The sequence below is a fragment of the Mobula birostris genome, chromosome 21 (genome assembly GCF_030028105.1).
Source record: "Mobula birostris isolate sMobBir1 chromosome 21, sMobBir1.hap1, whole genome shotgun sequence".
NCBI lineage: Eukaryota > Metazoa > Chordata > Chondrichthyes > Myliobatiformes > Myliobatidae > Mobula > Mobula birostris.
Genome location: NC_092390.1, coordinates 53,740,030 through 53,757,608, shown reverse-complemented (window position 1 = coordinate 53,757,608; position 17,579 = coordinate 53,740,030). Strand labels below are relative to the sequence as shown.

Here is a 17,579-nt window from a genome sequence, read left to right as displayed (position 1 = left end):
TGACGTTTCTATCAATTGTATCAGACAACCTTTATTGATTTGCAGCACTGGTTGAGAAAACAGGTCTTAACCAGTTTCTGCATTGGTGAATGCAGTGCTAAAGGTGCCCAATGTTTCATTAATTTCACAGGACATTGTGAAAGTCTTTATTCTTTGAGAAAGTCATTATTTAATGCCATTGAAGTGGTAGAGATAAGTCAGCTTCTTAAAATGCTGCAGTCCTTGTGTGGAAGGTGTTCAAATGATGTAATTGAAAGAATTTGCATTTGGTAATGATGGTACCTCACCAGTATTTGGTAATGGTAGTACATTTCCAAGTCACACTGGTATGGGACTTTGAAATGTAGCGGTATGTTTCTATGCTTCCCCTGACCTTCCACGTGGTAGAGGTGCAGGTCTTTAGGAGATGCTGTATCTGTTTGCTCAGTAGATGATCTGGGTCTTCAAAGTTCACTTTATTATCTAAGTGTGTATTCTTTATACAACCTTGAGGTTCATCTCCATACAGGCAGCCGCAAAACAAAAAAGACCAATGTGTGGTAAAAAATACAAATTGTGCAAACAGTAAAAATAAGCAAATAGCATTCAGAACTGAAGTTCGCAGCAGTGAGTCACAGACATGAAGCCAGGCATCACTGCAGCCAATTCAGGAGTCGATGCAGGCCACAGACTCAGTTCAGCGCAGAGACGAGTAAACCTCATGGAGTAGTGAGCTGAACCAGCCCATTCCTCGCCTCCAGTCCCATCACCTTGACCTTTTCAATCTGGCCTGGTACATAAATCATCCAAACCTTGGGTTGTTTCTTGCTCTCGGACCCAGATCTGTTCCGGATGCTGATAATCAAGACCATCATCAATTTTCATATATTAACATGGCATAACATTTTTTAAACATTATTAAATATCCATGGCTAGTACAGCTTCCAGAGAATCTTTCAGGATGGTTCTGCTGCAATCGTTGCGTTGTTCACCTACTGCTCTAACGTATCACCTCGCTGATAGGGTAAGTTGGCAGGGGAATTGAAAAATAGATAAAAGATTTATCATACTAGTCATTTTGCAAAATTATGAGCGGTGAGAAGTGAACACGCCCCATCACCCAGGACATTCTCATAGCTACCATCAGGAAGGAGATACAGAAGCCTGAAGGCACACACACAACATTTCTGAAACAGCTTTTTCCCCTCTGCCATCTGTTTTCTGAATGGACATTTAACCCATGAACATTATCTCACTACTTTATTTTCCTCTTTTTGCATGACTTCTTTAATTTAGCTTTTTAAATACATATTTACTGTAATTCACCATTTTTATTATTATGTATTGCAATGTATTGCTGCATAACAACAAATATCACGGCATCTGCTGGTGATATTAAACCTGATTCTGATTCTAAGATGAAGGTAACTGTTTAGTGTTTTCCCAATTATTATTTCTTTTACACTACCTCTTCTGGTGGGTTTGCATCATTTGTTTAAGATTAACTCCATTTATTTCTTTGCTTACTCTGTCCTGAAAACATTCATTTTTGCCGGAGTCGTGCACATGAATCTCAAAGGGATTTCTAACCTTTATCTTCCATAACTGATCGTTCTTTCTGAACACACATCTGATGGCCTTGCCCTGGGATTGGTTTCCCATTTGAGTTCCTAACGTTCAGCTTGCAACTCGTTAATAAATCAGGTTTAACGTGCTAAGAGACACCAAACTATTTTCCCCAAGCATCAACAAAGTGCACTGTGCTTTCACTCCAGCTCTTCCTACTGTTTAAATATACCAATCCATGTGATCTGAGGTGGAATCCAGATTTTTGGTTGCAGATTAGGAGAAATTCAGGATTTTTCATAGACCCTGGAGGGCAATTGTGACTCTGTAAGTTCAGGGTCTTTATTAATTTCAAAGTTCAGTGATACTGCAAAACTCCAGTGAAAGATGCTACACATGCAAACTGCTGGAGGGACATAGCAGGCCAGACAGCATCAATGGAAAAGAGTAACCAGTCGGTGTTTTGGACCGAGACCCTTCATCAGGACTTACGCTTTTTCTATAGATACTGCTTAGGCTGCTGAGCTCCTCCAGCATTTTGTGTGTGTTGCTCAGATTTCCAGCATCTGCAGACTTCATCGTGCATCAGATGAAGATGTTTGAGGTCTGTCTTGAGAGATTTAATTGACTCCTCTTTACTGTTATATATTTTCTAACTGCTGATTTAGACAGATACATTTCTTACATTGTTAAATGGGATATTAATGCCATTCCCAGCCACATACACCTTCACTGGTGGCTGTGAGCCCGTACTTTGTGATTCTTCCCCTCAGTGGTGTTCCATCATCAGGGAAGATGTAATGATGGCTTTTGATTCAAAAAAATCAACTACGTCCACACGATGATGTGACAATCAACTTTTAAGTAAAGGAGGGTAATAGAAATTGTTTTGCATATTGAAGCAGGCTGTTAATGAGAAAGGCAGATAAATGTTGAAGGAGGAAAACACAGCCTGGTATGGTAACACCGATGCCCTTGAACGAAAGTTTTTACAGAAAGTAGTGGATATGGCCCAGTCCACCATGGATAAAGCCCTCCCCTCTATTGAGCACATCTACACAGAGAAAGCAGCATCCCCACCACCCAGGTCACGCTCTCTTGTCACTGCTGCCATCAGTAAGAAGGGACAGGAGTCTCAGGACTCACACCAGCAGGTTCAGGAACAGTTACCACCACTCAGCCATCAGGCTCTCGAACTAAAGGGGATAACTTCACTCAATGTCACTTGCCCCGTCATTGAGATATTCCCACAGCTCATGGACTCACTTTCAAAGACTCTTCATCTCATGTTCTTGATATTTATTGCTTATTTATTTATTATTATTGTTATTATTATTTATTTCATTTTGTATTTGCAGTTTGTTATTTTTTGCATGTGGGTTGAAAGCCCAAGTTGGCACGATCTTTCGTTGATTCTATTATGGTTATTATTCTTTGAATTTATTCAGTATGCCCACAAGACAACGAAGCTCAGGGTAGTATACGGTGACATATATGTACTTTGATAATAATTTTACTTCGAACTTTTGATCTTCTTTCTCTTTATCGTTATATATTTTCTAACTGCTGATTTAGACAGATGCTTTTCCCACATTGCTAAATGGGATATTATTGTAAGTTCCAGCCACATAAAGCTTCACTGGTGGCTGTGAGCCTGTGCTTTGTGACTCTTCCTCTGAATTTCCCTCCCTTGCTATTCCTCTTTCCTCCTTAAGACTCTGCTTTCTGACCAAGCTTCTGGAATGGGATTGATGCATAAACTCGCGAAGTGCACGATGGCCAAAAGGTTGACTGGATTCAAAATGTGTATATATGAAATTAGACTGAAAAAATACTCTGCGTATCTGAGACCAGCAATGGAATGTGCATGCCAAATACTAAAGTGAATCCTGCAAAATACATGAAAAGGAAATCAAATACAGGTTCTCCCCAGGTTCTGAATATCTTGCTTATGGACACCCTGTATGTACGAATGAGTGTCTGTCAGTCTGGCGGGATCAATGGTGATAGATTTGGAGCCACAAGCATCTTCTGCCGTGTAGGAATGGGGCTCTTCTGTGTGCCTTCTCTCCCCCACCCTCGGCTACTCCCGGCCCTTGAGCCACAACAGTCGGGGGTAGGGTTGAGGCAGGCGGAGCTGGGATTGCTAAAGAGTCTCACTTTCTCATTCACTAAGACTGGCTGGTGGCCACTGTTCCTTTGTCTGCTTGCTCTTCCATCTTTGTAGTTATTTGCTCCCATGCACATTTTGTTCATTTCTGACATATGAACATTCAGTTTATGAACAGTTCTCAGGTATGGAACCCTGTTGTAACCTGTATGAGTTAAACTGGGGTAGTCAGTGAATACTGTATGCCCTTAACTCAACTGTTCCAACTCTGATAACCTGCTGCATGCTTTTTTCCAACTCCTAACCTGACTGCAGTAATGAACTTCCTGCTCTCTTTGGAGACTGCAGCTTGTGCAACTGCTTCTTATTGATCTGTCTGTCCTTCAAGATGTGCATTGACTTACAAATCTATTGTTGGCCAACATCATTTAGACATGCTCATCCTCCTATCATCGGACCAGCTACAATAGTGGTTAGCAGAATGCTTTACAGAACCAGCAATCTGCATTCAGATCCTGCTACTGTCTGTAAGGAGTTTTTACGTTCTCCCTGTGATCGCTCCAGTTTCCTCCCACAGTTCAAAGATGGACTGGTTGGTAGGTTAATTGGTCGTTGTAAATTGTCCTGTAGCCAGCCGGTGATGTAGTGGCATCAGCACTGGATTTGGAGATGAATGGTCCCTAAGTTCAAATCCAGCTGGCTACTTTCCATCTGCGCTGGGTTGAGACAATGAAAACACTAAAAATAACAAGTTGCTCTTTGTGCTGCTGGCATTTAGGGCAACATCTCTGGCGGTGTTCAGGGCTTCCTTCATCGTGCCAGTAGCTTCCTCTCGGTTTTCACTACCACCAGTCTCGGGTAGAGTCAGGAATACCATCGCACTCAAATGCAGAAGAATTCTTCATTGCTGTGTTTTGTTTTATCAGTCAGCATTGTTAGCTCTGAGTTACAAAAATGTGGGAATTTGAGGCTGGTTGAGATTTCCATTGATCATGGCTAGAATTGTGTTTCTGCTCATAACCTAGTTCACACCTTACTGAAATTACAGCTCTTCTCCTTGAAGGTGACAAGTGGACACAGGTATTTTTAAATGACCATCTGAACAAACATATTTCTGATGAATTGTAAATTCTAAAATGATCATATCACCATCTTAATCCTGCAGTAAGCAGGAAGGCCAAAGTTTGAATCCTCATGATCACGAGGGTTGAGCTCAGTCTCAGAATTAATTTAATTCTCACCATTTCCCTTTAGTGTCTATTTTCCTGTTCTTGCCACAGGCCTTTGCTATAGCATTTATTATTGGGTATCGTTTATTTATTGAGATACAGCAATCCCCCGATTTAACCCCAGCCTAATCACGCGACAATTTACAATGACCAATTAACATTGATCGGTATGTCTTTGGACTGTGGGAGGAAATTGCAGCACTTAGAGGAAACCCATGCGGTCATGAGGAGAACGTACAAATTCTTTACAGGCAGCGGCGGGAATTGAACACCGGTCACCCAGTCTGTAAAGCATTGAGTAAAGTGTTGTCCAGAAGCTGACACCAGCATAACACTAAAAGATGACAGGAGTAATCCAGATCCTTATTGATAACACCCAATTCACCAGTAGGACTATAGATATCTGAGTAAGGATCCAGAACATGTAACAGCTGAAAAGTCTTGGGCAGCTTGTAATTAATTCTTAGCCAACTGTTAAATCTGTCAAATCGTACATTTTTCTGAATGTAAAGAAACATTGGAAAACTATTAAAGATCAAATAAAACATTTTAAAAATTATTCATAAAATTGAACTTAAACAGAAGCACAAAACTTAAAACAGGTTAAAAGCAATAAGATCATTTGCTAAGCTAAATTAATTCAAAAATGTAAATTGTCCTAATATTTATATTTGCCTCTCTCAGTTATTCTTCATTCAAATCAACAAAGATACTATTCCTGTGTCAGATCTAATGTGATGCAAGTTCTAAGCAGTGGAAGATTGCTACAAATTGGTGCTCTATTTCAATATTAGAATGCAATTGGAAAAAGAGTGGCTAAGAGTAGCTGGCAAGTTTGGGCCCTTTGTGTACACTGCATGTAGGTAAAGCTGGTAATCCCAAGCTTGTTGGCACTTACGCAGCAAAATACTGGCAGTCTGTAGATCATACAGGAGATAACTGGCATTGAGCTATTGGAATGGAAGGACTGGGTTTAATTGTGATGTCTCACAGAGCCAAATATCCTCTATAATTTGCTATCATGCCTAGACGTGAATAATTGGCACGTGCAAACTATTAAGTTGTACTGTGCTAATGTACAGTCAGGGGAATGGAGAAAATTTCTGAAGTGGTAAAACTTACCTGCAAATTAAACACTCCTTGTTTTAAGTATTAGAATGAATTTTCTGTTGGGTTTTTAAACCCCATTATGGTGGTCTTTTACTATATTCCTGAGTGAATAACATATTTCCTCAGTTCTACATGACAAAAACAGGCAAATATTTTAATAACTACAGTTTCGAAGGTATCTTTCCAAGATTCTTTAGCAGTGAATATTAATGTTCATATTAAATCTGTTTAATGAGTGCCTCTGTTACCGTAATGGGCTAAGAAACATCATATGACTATGTTAAGCAATTACTTCTGATCACCTTAATAACTAGACAGTAAATCTTTCTTAACAAATGGAAACTGCAATGAATCTGAATTTGAAAGAGAACTCTTCTTGTCTCAAATAGTTTCAAAGATAAAATACCTTTGTCAAAATAAACATATGACAGGTTATGGTCTCGAGTACAGGTGTGCGTTGAGCACAGAATAAAGTAACTGGAATAATGATAGTGTCAAACATTACGGTGTGCTTGCAGTGATTGCCAGAGAAAGTACAGGTCAATCCATAGTTATCTATAAAACGACCTCGGGCGGGAGTAACATTTAGAAACAAGTTCCTCTGTATAATTCAGCTGAACTAACAGCCACAAGTAAAGTAATTTTTTTCGCTGTTGCCTTAGAGAAGCAGATTCTATTATAAATTTAGTACCTAGGGTTCCGAATTTTAATAATTTGCAACTCGGCCCATTCCTTTAACATTCTTAGGAGCAAACTGACTTTCTAAAAGCTACTAGGATTACTACTTATAGAAACTTGTTGAAAGTGCCAGGCAGAGGTGGTCAGAAGCAAGCACTGCCAATGACCTCTGCTTTCATCTTGCTCCTATTATTCAGTAACCCCTCAGCTACACTTTGTTCACTGCACCGTAAAACTTGAATCAGCAAACCCACTTCACTCTAAAATGTCAGCATATCTCTTTCTGATTTACATCATCACGTGGTTTAATGATAGCTTTAAAGGTGAAAAGTCGCTCTAAACGTGATGCCATTCCTGGAATAAACAGCTTATGTCGCAAACTTAAGAAGAATTCAGAGTTTGCTGTTCAGCTCGACCTCCTGTCTTTCAGACTCTTCTTTGCTGTCCACCTATAAAATACAGCTGGGCTCACACCTCACTGCCACCGAGACCGAAGCTGCCCTGCTATGATCGCTGCACTATTTGCTGAAACAACCATGGGAGATGATTACAGTCTTGGCATTGTTCATTTGAATCAGAGGTTTTATTTTAGCCATGTATTACGATTAAAAAAGAAAGAAAACATTTTTCCTACTTTCGTGGATTACAAGGTACCATCCAATCAAATAATTAAGTTTAAAACATGAATAAATTAATTTAGTCGAAAACAGCAAGAGTGACAGATATTTACAGTAAACATCGTGAGTGCAATCCCAGAATCTTACATCATCCTGTATATGCAGGCTTTTTGTCTGCATCTCAATCCCCGAACTGTAAATTAAAATGGGTGGGTCGACTGTACAGACTTGCATCCAGCTGACCCCCGGTCGTTTCAAATATCTGAATTGCACTTGTTGGTTGTCAGTCAGATGCTGACCTTTCATGACAATGCAGCAGGGGAGGGGCTTCCGTCAAAAAGGCTGTAGTTTATAGCCAGTGGCCTTTTGTGTGAGTTGTTCTTCAATGCACTTCATTCAAGAATTGCAGCTTAAAATGTGGACTTCACTAACTGTTAAATGGTTGACTGTAAGTCTCCTTCTGCGTTGTTTATAACAGTAATACACTCCCAGATTGTCGGAGTTTAGCTACTGGGTTCATTAACTGTTTGTGGGCATGTGAGATTCAGTGCTTCCATAGTAAGAAGACTATTTCATTTACGACGTATCTGGCTTGTTCCTAGGTAAGCTCTATAGAGTTTCCGTCTGTTTGAAACAAGTAGCTAATCTGTCAAAGCAGAACTGCAGCATGAGATGATTTTAAAAGATGTTTTATATGTACTTCAGCACTCCACTGTAAGTTACCCCAGTTGTGCAGTGTGGCAGATCATGTTATGGGGAACAGTTTTCCCGTGCACTTAAGCATGAAATAGTAACTGCAGACAGAATTAGGTCTTGCATACATTTCATGGAGCCTATATTAAGTTGCCTGAAACTAAAAACCTAAAATGACAAATCCCAGGACTGGATAACTTTTCAGAGATGCAGCACAATATGTGCCTTTGTTTAACTTTGTGGGGTGTTCGAATTTATTGGTGATAACATCATGAACAATGGGCTTGCAGACTTATGTCAGCCTGCAAGTTAGAGAAGTAGAGAATGTGCAAAATCAGTGTTTGCGTAAACATTCCTAAAGGGAGGCAGTGTGAGTGGTGTAACAGCAGGATATCTGGAAGAGAGCAGCGATGCTGGCACAGATTTACGTTGTTTACATTTCTTGTTTACGGAATGAATAGGAAATTGCTGTAAGTTTTAATTAAATTCTGTGGATGTTTTGGAAGTCCTATCTTCTTCCATTGTTCTTGGCTGAGACACAAGTAGTTAAATGACTGAAGAGTTGTAGTAGTGAGAATCCCTACTTCCTCTCCGTAGAAAGAACCTACAATATCGGGCTAGTATGTTTCTCTTGCAGTGTCATCTGTAAGCTTTCAGAAGGGAATACTGTAACAGATCTGTGATTCTGTAGTTGCAGCTGGCTAATTCTCCTGCGTTTTCTGCTGTAAGCAGTAGGTTACTCACTTAGTACTGCAAGCTGTGCAGAGTGATTTCAATTAGCGTAGTTAAAAGGGAATTCTGTGCTAAAAATGTGAAATAAGTAAAAATCATTCATTTTAGCTTTACTATATTGCCTCATGTAATCTTGGGATGCCCAAGGGTGCTTCATGTTCAATAAATTTCAAAGTTCAAAGTATGCATTCAAAATACTTGCTGTCAAAGTGTGCATACATTATACAGATTTGAGATTCATCTCCTTACAGGCAGTCACAAACAAAAGAATCCATTGAAAAAAGACTCAAACACTCAATGTGCCAAGAAAGAAAAGCAAATCGTGCAAACAATAATGACAAGCAAATTTGCAAATAATGGCTTAATTTGAAATAACAGCTTAGAGATCTGATTGATTAAAGCATAAATTATGCAAAAATAGCCAAACCAATAGTGCTGATTTCCAGGAAAAGTACGCCCATTCCAAAACTGGAGCGAGCATTTGAATTCCTGTTGACATCAGCAAGGCTGAAGGTTTCCCACCATCAGAAGCGTGCATAATTTCATCAGCATTTTCATCATGTCTATTTCCATCCTTACTGACAAAATATTGAACTAAAACAATTGGAAATTAAGAACAATAGAGGGCTATTTAACCCTCAGAGTTGCTCCACCATTTGAAACAATTATCTCCTTCTCCAATTTCCTCCTTAAATATATTCAGTGTCTTGATCTTGACAATTACCTGGAGTGAAGAAGTGGAACCTCTGCCCATTAATGCTCAATGATCTCTGATTTTGATAGCTTTGCTTTTAGCCCTTGCTGATTCCATGGACTTTCATTACAATGCTTTGGAAGCTTAATTTTAAGTGGTTGTTACGAGGCAGATTGACAATGGTAAGACCATAATATTTCTTCTGTCAACACGTCATGTTGTGTGGATTTTCATTCATGTTTCAGCCATCTCCTGCTACACGCTGCCAAAGTTGGGTTGAGTTGGTCTCAGCACCACATCTCTGTTGTCTCGCCTCCCACAACCTGGCAAGCAGAACACCTCTCCTAGCCTCTTTCCCCACTCTGGGTCTTCAGTAATATTGTATGTATTCTCTGGATTACTGGAGAATGAACAGAGATCCTACTGAGGTATATAGATAGGGTGAATGTGTGCAGACTGTATGCCCCTCATGTTGGGTGAAACTAGAACCTGAGATGTCTGGGTTTAGGGTGAAAGGTGAAATACTTAAGAATCTGAAGGGGATCTACTTCCCTCAGAGGATGGTGCGAGTGTGGAATGAGCTGCCAGCGAACTGGTAGACGTGGGTTCAATTATAACATTTAAGAGAAGCTTGAATAGATACACAGATGGGAAGGGCATGGAGACCTGTGGTCTCTAGTCTGGGTAAAGATGGATGGCTGAAGGACTTGTTTCTGTGCTGCAGTGTTCTATGACTCTATTTCTGGGGGCCCTTTTTTCTGTCCCTTGCATTCTCTCCCCCGAGCCGACCCTTGAATTACTTCTATTTTGTGCTATTTGCTAGGAGTTTGTGTCATAAGGGGCCGATTGAAATGGACCCAAGTGCAAGACACAGACACTGAAGTACTAGGAACTGGACTATATTTATTAAGAATGCTAGGGAAGCCGAGGAGTGAGGACAAAATGATAACACAAAGGTAGATGAAGGGTGACAAGCCGGAAAACCTGGATTTGGACTTGGGACTAGAACTTGACAGGGAACTCAGGTCATGACTCAGAACTCGAGTCTTGGCAGGGACTCGGTACCTGGGTCTAGACTTGGCTCTTGACTAGAACTCGGACTTGACTTGGACAGAAGTCGGACTTGGCCTGGACTGGACTCGGACTTGGCTTGGACTTGACTCTCAACTTGGACTAGGAACTTGACTCCCAATTTGGACTTGGAGCTTGACTCTTGACTTGGACTAGGCTCAGACTTGACTTAGATACAGGACACAAAACACTGAGCTGGGGCTCCTCCTTGGACACAGGACATAGAGTTGGAGTTCTTCTGAGGCACAGGGCACAAAACACTGAGACCGTTCCCCCCTCAGGTTAGCGGCAAACAGCCAGACCTACCCGGCAGAGGAGAGCACACGGAGAGACGAAACCACACAGCAATGGACTCTTCTTTATCCTGACACGAAAAAGCTCCAAGTAGTGGCAAGCCATCGACGCGGCAGGTTAACTTGATGGGGATTCTGACGAGGTTACTGCCGAGGTTACTGACGAGGACGGTCCAGCAAGGAATCACTGGACCCCAGAGGTATTTATGTTGCCAGCCCAAAACAAGAATCAGGTGCCTCAACTAGGGCGCCCAACAGAACAAGGGAAAAAAGGAATAGCCGGAATATGGAATCCACGGACTGGACCGTGAACTGGAATGTGCACTTCACGGACCAGACCGTGACAGTTTGGTGCCCTTCTGTAACAGGTATGCAGCAAAGGGTTTCAGCCTTAATCCTATTTTAGCTGTTCTAAAACATTCTAATGCAGTTTTAATCATCTGGTTAGACAAATTATTTATGTGAGACCCAATTCAATGTTAGCACAAAATACAATGACAGTTAAGGACACCAAGAAGAATGATCTACAGTTTATAAACTAATGCCAGTCCTGAAGACGTGTCTCAGCCTGAAACGTTGACTGCTTATTCCCATTTATAGATGCTGTCTGACCTGCTCAGTTCCTCCAATGCATTGCTGTGTATTATTCTAAGCTAGTGTGTCCGTGGTGGTGTTTGGAAGCACCGTATTCACTTTACACACGTTTCCTTGTAATGAGTAAATAATCAGGAAATCTTATGTTAGTGAGATTTCTTAAAAATGGATTGCAAGGTCTCTTGGACTGAAACCATCAGGCAGCACCATTAAACATGAGGATTTTTAAATTCTAAACCTGTGCTCAGGGAGAGGACTTTGTGCTTATGGAGGTGATTTCACACCTCTGTGGATAGTATTGATGGATGATGTCTTCCTGGCTTTAGATTCATTTGCTGGATATAAACGGCTGTAGATGTCTTTCCACATCTTGGGTTCAAGGATTAACTTTGTGAATGTGGTCATCCAATAAACTGGCCTAACATGGAATGTGAATCAGAAGTTACAGGCCGTCTCTGTACAATATTTCATCATCGATTTTCTTCTACCGCTGAAATACCTGGACTCTCTGAAGCTCCATAAGTACATTACACTGATTTGTGGATCTGCATGATATTGTGATGTGACCACACTGGTGCAAAAGTGCAGCAGACCCAAATCCATCTTCTGAGACAGCTGAAGGTGAAGTTCTTAAAAAAGTAGAAGCTAGGAAGTAATTCTTTCACATTCAGTACTGTGCAAAAGTCTTAGGCACATATATATAGCTAAGGTGCCTAAGGTTTTTGCACAGAACTGTATCTGTCGCCTGGGGCAGCGAATGAGTTTGTAAATCTCACAGGATCAAAGGATGTTGGGATGGCAAAGGTGAAGTGCCACAGGAGGGGTATGGGAATGGTGACCGGGGGAGAGGGTACGTGGGTGCAGACACACCCAGCCCCAAGCCACCAGGCAAGGTCATTTGATTGCAAACAATTGGTTTATTCATCATTACAGAATGTCTCTTGGTGCTTCCCGCTCCTTCCCCTTTTCCCAACCATGATTCCCCTCTCCCTGCCCCCTTCCCGCCCTCAGTCCACAATGGAGACCCATATCGGAATCAGGTTTATCATCACTCACATATGATTTGCTTTTTTTTTGCGACAGCAGCTGTACAGTGAATTACATAAAGTTACCACAGCATTAAGCCAAAATCTTAGGCACCCTTGCAATATATATGTGCCTAAGACTTTGCACAGCACTGTACATAGGGTTAAATTACTGGTTCTTGCATTGCTGATGTAGGGTTTAATATGGTGGATAATTTTGAGACAGTGAAGTTGATGTAAAAGGAGGATTTCACATTGGGCATTGACTTAAAGATTTCTCCTGTATGTTGGGATACAAAGACATCCCTTTAGAACAGAGATGAGGAAGAATTTCAAGCAACACACACAAAATGCTGGAAGAACTCAGCAGGCCAGGCAGCATCTATGGAAAAGAGTACAGTCAACATTTCGAGCCGAAATCTTCCGGCAGGGCTCTACTCTTTTCCATAGATGCCGCCTGGCCAGCTGGGTTGCTCCAGCATTTTGTGTGTGTTGCTTAGATTTCCAGCATCTGCAGATTTTCTCTTGTTTGTGACGAGGAATTTTATGAGCCAGAAGGTGGTGAATCTGTTGGTGAATTCATTGCCACAGATGGCTGTGGAGACCAAGTCATTGTGTATATTTAAAGTGGATGTTGATAGGTTCTTGATTAGTGATGGCATCAAAGATGTTACAGGAGAATAGAGCTGAGAGGGAAAATAAATCAGCCATGGTAAAATGTCGGAGTAGACTAGAAGGGGCAAAGGTCCTTAAGGTCTTAGAGCCAACAAGTCAGCCTAAAGAGACGCAACGTTCACAAAGCTGGAGGAATTCAGCAGGTTGGGCCGATATGTGGAGGAAAATAGACAGTTAATGTTTTGTGTTGAGACTTTGGCTTCTTGCTTGTTCCTCCGGCTTTTTGCGTGTTGCTCCAGGTTCCAGCATTTCCAGTCTCTTTGTCTCCAGCCTGATAACACAGACTCACTTCCTGAAATTTGATCACTTGAACTTTTCAAAAAGACAAACTTAGAAGTGATTTTCCTAATTAATTGTAGATTCATTGATTTAAAAGAATATGCCAAATTAATGACCAATACAATTGTGTTTGTGATAGTTAGTTGTTCCATTTAAGAGTAGTAGCAGAGCATGATTGGATTTGTCTGAAATCAGGAATTTCCGGATTGACTGGTAACCTGCCACTTCTTGTTTTGACTGCAGTGCAAGTGTCGGGTGACTCTTTTAACAAAAGGTTTTTGAGCCAAACAACTTTGTTGTTTCAGCTTGGGAAACACCCATGCCCACTTATTTCTCTTCCATGTAAATGCATCCAATTGAACTGTTTGAAGGGATATTTCCAGTGGTTTCTTCAATTCTCAAAAGCAATTAGATGGTCAGAGATTATTTTTATTGTGATGAAGAAGCTTCAGGAGATTAGTTTAGAAGTTGGTAGTAAAATGCAATGGAGAGTCTCTTTTGGACAATTAATTGATTTGAAGCATATAATTGTTTCAATTGCCCAATGACGTAAAAGTGTGAAAGATGTATAGCATGTGATCTTTCAATTGTTTGCTTTCAAACAGAGAACAACAGAGAACAAAGCAGCTTTCGGGTTAATTGCTGAATGTTTTGTTTGATAATATGAAATAGAAGCTAAAGTAGTTTCTAAGGTCCCAGTTCACCTATATTTTGAACATAATGCCTTTATTTCAAAGCTGATAACCTTGTATTGAACCTTCATAATGCATTTATATAGTATTTTAACATCCCAATGCAAAGAAGCAAAAAGCAAAATTACACAGATATTGATACTCAGCCTCTTAGGACATTATTAGAACAGATGAAAAAAGCTAAGTTTGATCCAAGAAATAAAAGTGTAAAGGATATTTTAAAGCAGGTTATGGAAATAGTGGGATGGAAAGATTTAAGGAAGAAATTCCTGAGCTTAGGATCACGACAGTGAAGTAATTGCCACGAATGGTAGTTGAAGAAGTTAGAATTACAGAGACACACGCAAAACATCCCCTTCCTTTCCGTTCCCTGATTGAGAGTCGCAGTCCGAAACGTCAACTGTTTATTCATGTCAATAGATGCTGCCTAACCTGCTGAGTTCCTCCAGCATTTACTTTACTTTACTTTACTTTATTGTCGCCAAACAATTGATACAAGAGCGTACAATCATCACAGTGATATTTAATTCTGTGCTTTGCACTCCCTGGATTACAAATTGATAGTAAATATTAAAAATTTAAATTATAAATCATAAATAGAAAATAGAAAAGGGAAAGGAAGGTAGGTCAAAAAAACCGAGAGGCGGGTCCGGATATTTGGAAGGTATGGCCCAGATCCAGGTCAGGATCCGTTCAGCAGTCTTATCACAGTTGGAAAGAAGCTGTTCCCAAATCTGGCCGTACGAGTCTTCAAGCTCCTGAGCCTTCTCCTGGAGGGAAGAGGGACGAAAAGTGTGTTGGCTGGGTGGGTCGTGTCCTTGATTATCCTGGCAGCACTGCTCTGACAGCGTGTGGTGTAAAGTGAGTCCAAGGATGGAAAATTGGTTTGTGTGATGTGCTGGGCTGTGTGAACGATCTTCTGCAGCTTCTTCCGGTCTTGGACAGGACAACTTCCGTACTTCCATTTTATTGTGTTGCTTTGGGTTTCCAGCATCTGCAGAATGCCTCATGTTTATAATTAGAGGAATCCTTTTTTTTTGGGAGGGTTATAGGTTTTGATGAGATTATACATGGGGAATGAAGATGGAGGGAATTTTAAAATTGGTTTATTGCTGAACTGGGCGCCAATGTCTGTCAGTGAACAAGACAGTGTGACAATTATTACAGAGCAGTATTAGTTTTTATGCCTTCAAGGTTATGCTGAGTGAGGGAAGTTGTCTAGGATTGGAAAAACCAAGAAATAGTAAAGGTGTGGATGAAGGATTCACTGGGATGAACTAAAACAGGATGAGACTTGGGGAAAATTATAGAGCAGGGGTTTCCAACCTTGGATCTACCTCGGTTAATGGTAGGGGACCATGGCATAAGAAAGTTTGGGAACTCTGTTATAGAGAGACCATTGAGGAGAAATAAAACAAGTGTGTTTAAATATGTGAGAGGCAAGTCAATCGATGAAGCAGTTCAAAAGTGTGAGACCCAACAGGCAAGATTGAGGTTTTCTAATACGGGATTTCTCAAATCAAATAGGAAAGAGCTGATTTAATTTCCATATTTGCTCATGACATGGAAGGAGGCTATGAAGTTTATTGAATCTGTGGCGGATCCCAGAGAAACCTCATTGATTTCTACTTGTCCTACCATCCACCTACACTGGGGATATTTTACACCAGCTACCTAATGCCCCTGCCAGCACAATCCGGGTATTTACAAGGAGAACGTGCAATCTTCGCAGAGTCAGTGCTGGAGGTGAGGATCAAACTCAGGTTCCGGGAAACATAAGGCAGCAGCACTCTCTACAGAGCCACTGCACCTGACTCATTCAGCTGGCTTGGATCCTGAGTGACGATGAGATTTGCTACAGTGTGTTTACACAGAATGTAGAACATAGAACAATATAGTACAGGCCCTTTGGCCCACGATGTCGTGGTGACATTTTAACCTACTCCATGATTAATTTTAAAAAAATTTATTCATTTATGGGACGTGGGTGTCGCCAGCCAAGCCATTATTTATTGCCCATCCCTAGTTGCCCCTGGGAAGGTGGTGATGAGCTGCCTTCTTGAAGAACTGCAGTCTCTGAAGTGTAGGTACACACACAGTGCTGTTCGGGAAGGAATTCCATGATTTTAACCCAGCGACTATGAAGAAATGGCGATATGTTTCCAAGTCAGGATGGTGAGTGACTTGGAGGGGGATTTCCAAGTGGTGGTGTTCCCAGGTATCTACTGTTCTTGTCCTTTTAGATGGTGGTGGTCGTGAGTCTGGAAGGTGTTGCCTTAGGAACTTTGGTGCGTTGTTGCAGTACACTTGGTAGATAATACACACTGCTGCAACAGTTCATCGAACACCTTCTTTCCCACATAGCCCCCAGTTTTTCTTTTATCACATCCATGAGTCTCTTAAAAGTCTCTGATGTACCTGCCTCCACCACTACCCTTGGAATGTGCCCCATGCACCACCACTCTTTGTGTAAAAAAAAACCCTACCTCTGACGTCCCCCCGAGACTTTCCTCCAATCACCTTAAAATTACACCTTCCCTTCTTGGGAAAAGGTCACGGCTGTCCATTTACGTTTGTCTCTAATATCCTATACGCCTTTACCTAGTCATCCCTTGCTCCAAAGAGAAACTCCCTTGCTCCAAAGAGAAACTCCCTTGCTGACCCAACCTATCCTCATAAGACATGATCTCAAATCCGGACAGCATCTTGGTAAATCTCCGCTCCACACTCTCTAAAGCTTCTTAACTTTCCTACAATGAGGCAACCATGTTTATCCCATTTCAGTCTGGGATTCAAGTGGATTCATTGAATTCTTTACAACAACCACTTCAAAACCCTTTACTGTTGCTTCAGCTAAAGACGGAAGTGATTGATTACCGGTAATCACAGTCTGGTGCATATTTCTCCTACCATGCTTGGTCTTCACTCAGCAACCATTCCAGCCCATTAGGAACAGTTCTCCAGTGAGATTGTACACAGAACCTTGCAAAAGCACAGTCCAGAAAGAGAAGGCAGAGGGAATCAATTCTGTAACCTGATTGTGGTAATAATTATGGATACTATATTCATTTACTAAGAGCAAAGATGAGCTACTAAGAGTGTAGTGGAAAAATGTTCCAAAGTGCCTCAATATAATGAACACTTTCTGAGTACTATGTTCAAGAACATTGCATGTTGCTTAATTCCAAAAATAGAAATGACCTGTCAACTTACTTCAGCAGCTTTGATAGGTTATTATTTCAGGAATTTACTATCTGCTCAGACAGGAAAAAATGCATTGCTAAACTTCAAACAAGAGCTGTCACTATAGGATTGCTGGACAGAAGTAACTTTAGAGATGAAAAATTGAATTTATAAGCAGCTCTCACATCTGAATGTATCCCTTTTTACTTTTCATGCAATCTTTCATGAAACTCTAGAAAGTTGTGTTTCCTGTTATAATGAAATGCCTCTGTCAAGCAATAGACTTATAATGTCCACTGCACTCTGCTTCTGGAAATCAGCTCTGTTGACATCAATGGAATTGCAATTCTGAAGTGCAT

General features: G+C 40.9%; 1 protein-coding gene across 7 annotated transcripts in view; it reads left to right on the top strand.

Annotated features, from left to right (window-relative positions):
- Positions 1 to 17,579, top strand: part of LOC140185800 (uncharacterized) — a 278,871-nt gene that overhangs the window by 100,523 nt on the left and 160,769 nt on the right. The gene's annotated exons all lie outside the window — the stretch shown is intronic.